This window comes from Choloepus didactylus, chromosome 26, assembly GCF_015220235.1.
Source record: "Choloepus didactylus isolate mChoDid1 chromosome 26, mChoDid1.pri, whole genome shotgun sequence".
Lineage (NCBI taxonomy): Eukaryota > Metazoa > Chordata > Mammalia > Pilosa > Megalonychidae > Choloepus > Choloepus didactylus.
Window position 1 is genome coordinate 12,070,260 of NC_051332.1, and position 10,691 is coordinate 12,080,950.

The following is a 10,691-nucleotide window of genomic DNA, read 5'->3' on the forward strand; positions in this document are numbered from 1 at the left end:
AAATTAAAAAAATTATAAGAGGATACTATGAACAACTGTATGGCAACAAACTGGATAATGTAGAGGAAATGGACAATTTCCTGGAAACATATGAACAACCTAGACTGACCAGAGAAGAAATAGAAGACCTCAACCAACCCATCAGAAGCAAAGAGATCCAATCAGTCATCAAAAATCTTCCCACAAATAAATGCCCAGGGTCAGATGGCTTCACAGGGGAATTCTACCAAACTTTCCAGAAAGAACTGACACCAATCTTACTCAAACTCTTTCAAAACATTGAAGAAAATGGAACACTACCTAACTCATTTTATGAAGCTAACATCAATCTAATACCAAAACCAGGCAAAGATGCTACAAAAAAGGAAAACTACCGGCCAATCTCCCTAATGAAAATAGATGCAAAAATCCTCAACAAAATACTTGCAAATCGAATCCAAAGACACATTAAAAAAATCATACACCATGACCAAGTAGGGTTTATTCCAGGCATGCAAGGATGGTTCAACATAAAAAAATCAATCAATGTATTACAACACATTAACAAGTCAAAAGGGAAAAATCAATTGATCATCTCAATAGATGCTGAAAAAGCATTTGACAAAATCCAACATCCCTTTTTGATAAAAACACTTCAAAAGGTAGGAATTGAAGGAAACTTCCTCAACATGATAAAGAGCATATATGAAAAACCCACAGCCAGCATAGTACTCAATGGTGAGAGACTGAAATCCTCCCTCTAAGTTCAGGAACAAGACAAGGATGCCCGCTGTCACCACTGTTATTCAACATTGTGCTGGAAGTGCAAGCCAGGGCAATCCAGCAACACAAAGAAATAAAAAGCATCCAAATTGGAAAAGAAGAAGTAAAACTGTCATTGTTTGTAGATGATATGATCTTATATCTAGAAAACCCTGAGAAATCGACGATACAGCTACTAGAGCTAATAAACAAATTTAGCAAAGTAGCGGGATACAAGGTTAATGCACATAAGTCAGTAATGTTTCTATATGCTAGAAATGAACAAACTGAAGAGACACTCAAGAAAAAGATACCATTTTCAATAGCAACTAAAAAAATCAAGTACCTAGGAATCAAATTAACCAAAGATGTAAAAGACCTATACAAAGAAAACTACATAACTCTACTAAAAGAAATAGAAGGGGACCTTAAAAGATGGAAAAATATTCCATGTTCATGGATAGGAAGGCTAAATGTCATTAAGATGTCAATTCTACCCAAACTCATCTACAGATTCAATGCAATCCCAATCAAAATTCCAACAACCTACTTTGCAGACTTGGAAAAGCTAGTTATCAAATTTATTTGGAAAGGGAAGATGCCTCGAATTGCTAAAGACACTCTAAAAAAGAAAAACGAAGTGGGAGGACTTACACTCCCTGACTTTGAAGCTTATTATAAAGCCACAGTTGCCAAAACAGCATGGTACTGGCACAAAGATAGACATATAGATCAATGGAATCAAATTGAGAATTCGGAGATAGACCCTCAGATCTATGGCCGACTGATCTTTGATAAGGCCCCCAAAGTCACTGAACTGAGTCATAATGGTCTTTTCAACAAATGGGGCTGGGAGAGTTGGATATCCATATCCAAAAGAATGAAAGAGGACCCCTACCTCACCCCCTACACAAAAATTAACTCAAAATGGACCAAAGATCTCAATATAAAAGAAAGTACCATAAAACTCCTAGAAGATAATGTAGGAAAACATCTTCAAGACCTTTCATTAGGCGGCCACTTCCTAGACTTTACACCCAAAGCACAAGCAACAAAAGAGAAAATAGATAAATGGGAACTCCTCAAGCTTAGAAGTTTCTTCACCTCAAAGGAATTTCTCAAAAAGGTAAAGAGGCAGCCAAATCAATGGGAAAAAATTTTTGGAAACCATGTATCTGACAAAAGACTGATATCTTGCATATATAAAGAAATCCTACAACTCAATGACAATAGTACAGACAGCCCAATTATAAAATGGGCAAAAGATATGAAAAGACAGTTCTCTTAAGAGGAAATACAAATGGCCAAGAAACACATGAAAAAATGTTCAGCTTCACTAGCTATTAGAGATGCAAATTAAGACCACAATGAGATACCATCTAACACCGGTTAGAATGGCTGCCATTAAACAAACAGGAAACTACAAATGCTGGAGGGGATGTGGAGAAATTGGAACTCTTATTCACTGTTGGTGGGACTGTATAATGGTTCAGCCACTCTGGAAGTCAGTCTGGCAGTTCCTTAGAAAACTAGATATAGAGTTACCATTCGATCCAGCGATTGCACTTCTCGGTATATACCTGGAAGATCGGAAAGCAGTGACACGAACAGATATCTGCACGCCAATGTTCATAGCAGCATTATTCACAATTGCCAAGAGATGGAAACAACCCAAATGTCCTTCAACAGATGAGTGGATAAATAAAATGTGGTATATACACACAATGGAATACTACACGGCAGTAAGAAAGAACGATCTCGTGAAACATATGACAACATGGATGAACCTTGAAGACATAATGCTGAGCGAAATAAGCCAGGCACAAAAAGGGAAATATTATATGCTACCACTAATGTGAACTTTGAAAAATGTAAAACAAATGGTTTATAATGTAGAATGTAGGGGAACTAGCAATAGAGAGCAATTAAGGAAGGGGGAACAATAATCCAAGGAGAACAGATAAGCTATTTAACGTTCTGGGGATGCCCAGGAATGACTATGACCTGTTAATTTCTGATGGATATAGTAGGAACAAGTTCACAGAAATCTTGCTATATTAGGTAACTTTCTTCGGGTAAAGTAGGAACATGTTGGAAGTTAAGCAGTTATCTTAGGTTAGTTGTCTTTTTCTTACTCCCTTGTTATGGCCTCTTTGAAATGTTCTTTTATTGTATGTTTGTTTTCTTTTTAACTTTCTTTTCATACAGTTGATTTAAAAAAGAACGGAAAGTTAAAAAAAAAAAAAAGAAAACAAGGAAAAAAAAAAGATGTAGTGCCCCCTTGAGTAGCCTGTGGAGAATGCAGGGGTATTCGCCTACCCCACCTCCATGGTTGTTAACATGACCACAGACATAGGGGACTGGTGGTTTGATAGGTTGAGCCCTCTACCACAGGTTTTACCCTTGGGAAGACGGTTGCTGCAAAGGAGAGGCTAGGCCTCCCTATGGTTGTGCCTAAGAGCCTCCTCCCGAATGCCTCTTTGTTGCTCAGATGTGGCCCTGTCTCTCTAGCTAAGCCAACTTGAAAGGTGAAATCACTGCCCTCCCCCCTACGTGGGATCAGACACCCAGGGGAGTGAATCTCCCTGGCAACGTGGAATATGACTCCCGGGGAGGAATGTAGACCTGGCATCGTGGGACGGAGAACATCTTCTTGACCAAAAGGGGGGTGTGAAAGGAAATGAAATAAGCTTCAGTGGCAGATAGATTCCAAAAGAAGCCGAGAGGTCACTCTGGTGGGCACTCTTATGCACACTTTAGACAACCTTTTTTAGGTTCTAAAGAATTGGGGTAGCTGGTGGTGGATACCTGAAACTATCAAACTACAACCCAGAACCCATGAATCTCGAAGACAGTTGTATAAAAATGTAGCTTATGAGGGGTGACAATGGGATTGGGAAAGCCATAAGGACCACACTCCACTTTGTCTAGTTTATGGATGGATGAGTAGAAAAATAGGGGAAGGAAACAAACAGACAAAGGTACCCAGTGTTCTTTTTTACTTCAATTGCTCTTTTTCACTCTAATTATTATTCTTGTTATTTTTTGTGTGTGCTAATGAAGGTGCCAGGGATTGATTTAGGTGATGAATGTACCACCATGTAATGGTACTGTAAACAATCGAAAGTACGATTTGTTTTCTATGACTGCGTGGTATGTGAATATATCTCAATAAAATGAAGATTAAAAAAAAAAAATGCAACCTGGGAACAAGCAGATGCCAGCACATGCCTTCCCAGCTAACAGATGTTTTCAGACACCACGGTCAACCTTCAGTGAAGGTACCCTGTTCTTGTTGCCTTACTCTGGATAACTTATTGACTTAAGGCTCTAACTTTGTAACCAAATAAATCTACTTTATAGAAGCCAAAATAAAAAGATATGACTTTATGAAATGTTCTGAATTGTTTTAAATGGATATTGTAAAACTTAGACCATTTTTTTATTTGCAGATTGGCAGGTAGCAGGAGGATCTCTGCACAGTAAAGTCCTCCTGGGGTAACTAGAATTTTGCATAAGTGCTCTCATCCTACACAATATAAAATCAAATTTTACTCACTTTAATGCATAAACTTGAAGAAGGCAATTTTCAAACTTAAGAATATTTATGGTAATTTTTCATTTTTTTCTTCCATACTTCCATATAATATTTAAAATAAAGTTAATGTATCGAAACCTTTTAATGTGAAGTATATGGTGTGTGGATGAATCATGAACAAATGCTTATATATTCTTTCATTAATGCTATGAGAAATCACTGGAATCATGCCCAAAGTATAAGGGGACCATGTCCATATTTTACTTTTATGACAAGGATTCATTTACTCACTTTGTATCACTTGAATATATAGCACAGAAGTTAACAAAGAGAAGATAATATGTAGATATTTGTTCTATTTATTAATGAAATATCAATAGATGATAAAATATCCAATTCTTAAGATAAACAGAATCCATCATAATTAAATTATTTAATCTATTTAAATTAGTATTCTGTATATTGAAATTTTTTACTGCAAGGAGAGCCCTCTGGTCCCTCCTTGTTTGGCTGACACCAGTTTCACTAAGTGCTGTCATCCAATCAGTCTGCACTTTCATTAACAATTATCCATTCTGCTTAAAACTTCTGGGAGTGAGTTTTTCAATTCAATGAATAATAAAGAATACATTGGTCTCAATTTTTGAATACCATCCCATCAGTGTTTTCTATTCCAATTTTATAAGAAAAGAGAGCAGGAGAGAAGTGGGGTGATTCATGGAGGGGGATGAAGAGTAGTAAAAGAAGAGAATGACATAAAACACTCACAATACTGTTTTTTCTTACACTGGAGAGGCAAGGCAGGACTTCTGTTAAAAATCCAGTCATGTTTTAGGTGCAGACAAGGATGAGTGGGCACATGGGATGATGAAGACCATGGTAGGAATCATTCTGTTTTATAACCAGGCCATCTTTGTTCAGTTTTAGTTTAAAATGTATGGAAGCAATGATACTAGAGAAAACCCCTGGGTGTGTAACCCTTGGAATAAAAAAACAGACAGACCACAGGTGAAATTTCAAACAGACAAATGGCTCCAGATGGCTCCAGGAAATCAAAAGCTCTTCCATGGTTCTTAGAAATGAGACTTAAATTTCTCTCATTGATTACTAGTTTTATTCAACTGTGCTAAGACAACAGTCACTATGAGTTTAAGGCAGATCAAAAATCATTATCTCAGGCAAGAGAGAGAGAAAGAAAGAAAGAAAGCTGAAAATGGAGCCTGTTAATGCTCAATGCAATGACACTGACTCAATCTCTTGGCCTGAAACTATTAAACAAAATACTTCAAATAACTAACAGCCACTGTCTTGTTTAAACACTCACCTAAGTAATTCCTTCATTAAAAAGTTTCCTTTTATTTAATTCTTTCCTTTAAAAATGTTTTCCAGTGTCATATTAAGGGCTGCACTGCCTGAATTTGCTGAGGTCCCCTTCAGCACTTATGCTAGTGCATGGAGGAGCCCAATGTCTCAGCATTGTTTTAAACATCAGAGCAGATTAAAATTGAGAAGGCTTTTAGTTAAATCCAAAAGCTAATAACAGCAATGGTTCTCCACCAGTATCTGTGAATATAGAAGCCTTGGTGTTCAAATTGGCAAATAATTGTAGAGTGACAACCCAGGAAGGCCCAGTGGGTTAATACCAAGTACTGTAGTCAAGAATGTCATTGTTCCAGTTTGCTTATGCTGCCATTAAAAAAATGCCAGAAATGGACTGGCTTTCATAAAGGGGGATTATATGGTTACAAAGTTACTGTCTAAAGGCCATGAAAATGTCCAAATGAAGCAATCCACACAAGTATACATTCACCAGAAGAAGGCTAATGGCATCAGAAAAAAACTTCTTAGCTGGAAAGGCATGGGGCTGTCATCTGCTGATCCTAGGTTGTGTTCCAGCTCCACTCTTGGCTCCTGTATGTTCTTTAAAATATGTCATCAAAGTATATCACTTGGCTGCAGATGCACTGAGTTCCTTCTGTTTGTCAGCTCTTTTATATGGCCCCAGTCATTTAATTAAGACCCACCCTGAATGCGAGGGGTAAATACCTCCATGGAAATGATCCAATCAAAGTCAGGCCCACAGTTGATTGAGTCACATTTCCATGGAAACACTCAATTATTAGGTTCCAATCAAATAAACCCTAATACAAGATTGCATCAAAGAACATGGTGTTTTGGGGGACATAATACATCCAAACTAGCACAGTCATCAAAATCACTTTTTGAACCTAAACAAAGTATGTGATATTCATGGACAGTCTTAGCCAGGACCAGCAATTTTACAAAGAGCACATACCATTTATGAGATGATTAGAATGAAAGGGCTATGCTTTGAAAAAAATAATCAAATGTGTGGCTGATTTGCACTCTCTTCTCCCTGAAAGCATGTCATATTCTTACTCTGGGCCCTTTTTCACCTAGTCTCCCTGTTGATAAAGAGAACTTAGAATAAGGAGACCAGACTGCAATATAAGTTTTCCCAGATGCACCATGGGCTTGGGCAAGTAAACCTCACATTCATTGGTTTTTACACTCTTTATTACCCAAAGCAATGTTTTAGAGTTTTCCATGTATTTTGCATGTATTTAAGTTTTATCCTCATCTTTTGTGTTTCTGATTCTCTGCAAAGGTATTTTTACATTTCTTTTTCCAAATATGTTTCCTACTATATAAATAATAAAATTGATTTTTTTTGTTGTTGTTGTTAAAAGGAGGAATAACATTTGGGGCATCTCTTACAATATTTAGAGTTGCCAGTACAATCCAATCCAATATACATACCCATCTCTGGAAATAGCTTGCCATGCAATGATTCCATAGGAATATATGCACATCCCTTGAAGACCAAAGTGGCCTGGATGGAATGGAGATCCAGGCTGCTGTCAGATATAGATTGAATTTGTTCCCAAGGTTATATCAGCAAAGAGACAAACTAGAAGAGTAGAATGGAAGAAATACACAATCCCAATGATTTCATGTAAAAAGAATGGCTAACTTAACTAAAAGGGTCAGCACACCAAGACAGTCTTAAAAACATTTTTCCTTATAATGTTGCTATCTGATTGTGGTATCAGAGTGCAACTGGCAAAATAAAATGAGTTGGGGAGTTGTTGCTCATTTATTTTACAGAAGAGATTGCAGAGAATTGATAGTACATCAATGTTAATTAAATATTGATTTCATCAGTGAAACCATCTGGGCCTGAAGTTTTCTTTTCTGGAATGTTTTTCACTACAAACTCAATGTCCTCAACCAATACATGTCTATTGACTGTTTCTTCAGTGAACATTGGCAGTTTCTACCTTCAAATTAATTTGTCTATTTCTTCTAACTTAACTACAGGCCATGAAATTGAGATTTTCTAAATGATCATTGAGACACCCATGACTGAGGCCAAGATACCCTATCCATGGGAACACTTCTGGGCCACTGGCCCCTAACCCTCAGCACCTGCCCTCAAACCATGCACACAAGGGGAGTGCCTGCCATGGATAGCAGAGACCTTCACTACCTTCCCTGTCATGACAGATTTGAGACAAGAGAATGTCCCTTCCTTTGGCACCTGGGGACAATGCTCCAGGCTTCCCATGCACCTCAGACCCCAGGACACAAGACCCACCCAGCCAGCCTCATACCCCTTTGAAGATGATGGGGTGTGTGGGTGGGGAATGCTCTCAGGAATCCTAGTGGCTCCATGAGCTGCCTTCTTGTGGCCATTATGCAGAAAGTGCAGACAAAGAGAAACCATCAAGCAACTTGGGAAACAGAGAGACACACAGATGCAACCCAGGATCCCATAAGTCTTCCCATAGTGGCTGGCAGATCCAGATGGAAGGCACCCAAGAGAGACCATGGTGGAGTCCATGGTAGCAGCACCACACATTTGGGGCCACCTCAGCTGAATCCCATCAGCAGGGCAGTGCCTTCCTCTCTGGGCCCAGCACCAGCATGAGCTCCTGGCTCAGTTCATGAGTCATCTTTCCTTGGGCACTGGCCAGCAACATGCCCAGAGTGACCATGTCCATATCCTTAGATTTGGGATCCATCCCATCTGGCAGCACCTCTGGGCTTCCTAGCCTCAGGGTAGGAGGGCCCAGGCTGACTGCCTGTCTCCCACAAGCACGATCTTCTGTTGGTATGGGATGGGAGAGGAATGAGTCACTGCTTCTCATGCTCCTTAGTGGCAAGGGAGTGGAGCCAGACTGACCAAAGGGGCCAGGATTCACTTTAGCCATGGGGAGGTTTACAGAGGGACAATTCAGGCCTGGGAGATCTGAGAGGCACACTCTGTCCCTACCCCCAGCTGATAACTTACTGGGAGTAGGAACCCACGTTGGGTTCCTCCAGGGCCCTGGCCACCTTTGGCAAGTCTTGGAAATGGCATCCATCATCTTTGCATGACCCTAGGCTGCATCTTTTTGGGAGTTCTGCAGCCACCAGGGTCAGAATCCACAGTAGCCTGGAGGCTTAGTGGGTATGGTGCCAGGTGGGGGTGGGGAGGTGAAGAGTGAGTGCTAGAGGGGTGCTGGGTTGGCTGGGCAGAATCTGCCACAAGGCCACCAAAAAACAAGTGCACTGCAGGCTCTGTGCTCCCAGGGCCTTGGCAGGGAACCTGCCCACAGGCTGCACAGGAGCCTGAAGTGTGTATGAGACTCCACCTACTTTCCCACAGAGCTGTGGCCACCAGTGCAGGAAGTGTGTGTGGCATGCAAGCAAGTCTCCAGCTTTCTCCTCACTCTAGTCTGCCCTGGTACCCTCTGTCCAGTCCACTACTCTTGCAAGGCAGGGCCAGATGGGTAGGGATGCAGCTTGCTGTCCCACAGTTAGGGGACTGGTTAGGGGACTGGAGAAAGCAAATTCCAGGCATGCATAAGCAGGTATGGTTTTGATGGGGCTGTGCAGGGTGGCTGGGTGATGTTAGGGTTAGTGGGGTCCATCTAGGGACTGAACTGGGCAGGGCAGTGCTGTCCTGTGCTGGTGGTCCTTGGTAAGCTATACTGCCTGAATGCACTGGTTCTTGTCTAATACTGAAAGCTAATCAGGTTCAAGCCTGGTTACTATTTGGATGGGAGTCCATCTGGGAATACAGGGTGCTGTAGGCTTTTGACAGATGTATTGAGTCCCCTTGGCTCCCTTGCTTCTTCTTTCAGCCACTGCCCAGATCATGGCTCCTCCCCATGAATACCTGGAGCCCTCCTGCCACAAGCAAATACCTACATGGCACCCACTGCCCTAGCTCCTGCCATTCTAGCAGAGGCAGGCAGATGGCTTCAACCTGGCACATCCATATGTGTAGCAAGCCAGAAGAAACCCAGGCCTGACATGGACTGGGCTCAGACCACTCCTAGGGCCAAGGTCAAGACCTCTTACCCTCTAGATGTCTTCTCAGCCATCCACCCCTGTGCATTTAGACCTGCATTCAAACCCTGCACATCATGGGCCCATCCAACCTGGACTTTGATGCCTTCCCTGGCACAACAGGGATGATGTGAGGGAACATAAATTACTTTGGAACCCAGGCCACACTATCCACTCTTCCTGTTCACTCCAGGTCCCAGAGTATAGGACACACCCAGCCACCTCTTCAGCCCCTTTGAGTACAATCAGGGACCTCTGCTCTCCAGAAAACACATGGGGCATTCAGCCCTTCCCAGGCCTCTCTGCAGAGAAAAAGAAACCTACAAAAACCCCAGAAAATAGGCAAATTTCAGGTGTCCACTGGTCTTCCCACTCATCCACCCCAGCTGGCTGCTCTGCTGTTATCTCTATCCTGGGGTCAGCATCCCTTCTCTGGAATGCTCTTTCCACAAGGTTTTTGACCAGCTCCTTTTGATTATCCTTTACAATCCATGTGTTGCTCCTGTTTTTATTTTATGTTACTGAATATTTGTTCATTTCTCATTGAATGTTATTAAATTCCTGTTGTATAATTGTGGTAATAGTCCAATGGAGCTGTTAGTGCCCAGACCAACTTTATGCAGAGTTCTGGGGAGGTTGGGGGTTTGCTACCAAGAGAGTGAAAAACATACCAAGTATAGGAGCAGATATAGGTGTCTTGGGACTTACGGACAGTAGAGGTTCCTGGTGGTGGCTGATCTGGAGGTTCTCTGGTGGTGGCTGATCTGGAGGTTTAGTGCTTCCATGAGGAATATGAGTGCAGGGGCAGCGGGTATTAATATGTGATTTTAGAACAACACATTCCACATAGCATGAAGATGTTGGGTCCCTATTACATTCATTAAAGGGACCAAAAGCCTGATGTTTTACTAAGATTAGTGTTTAAGACTAAGATACAATCAATGCTGCTTTACATCATGGTTACATTCTTCCCCCTCCTGGGAGATTGTTTACCTTCTTGACCTTTGTCCTCCGCTAAAGAAGGTTTCTTATCAGCATTTAGGAGAGGCCACAT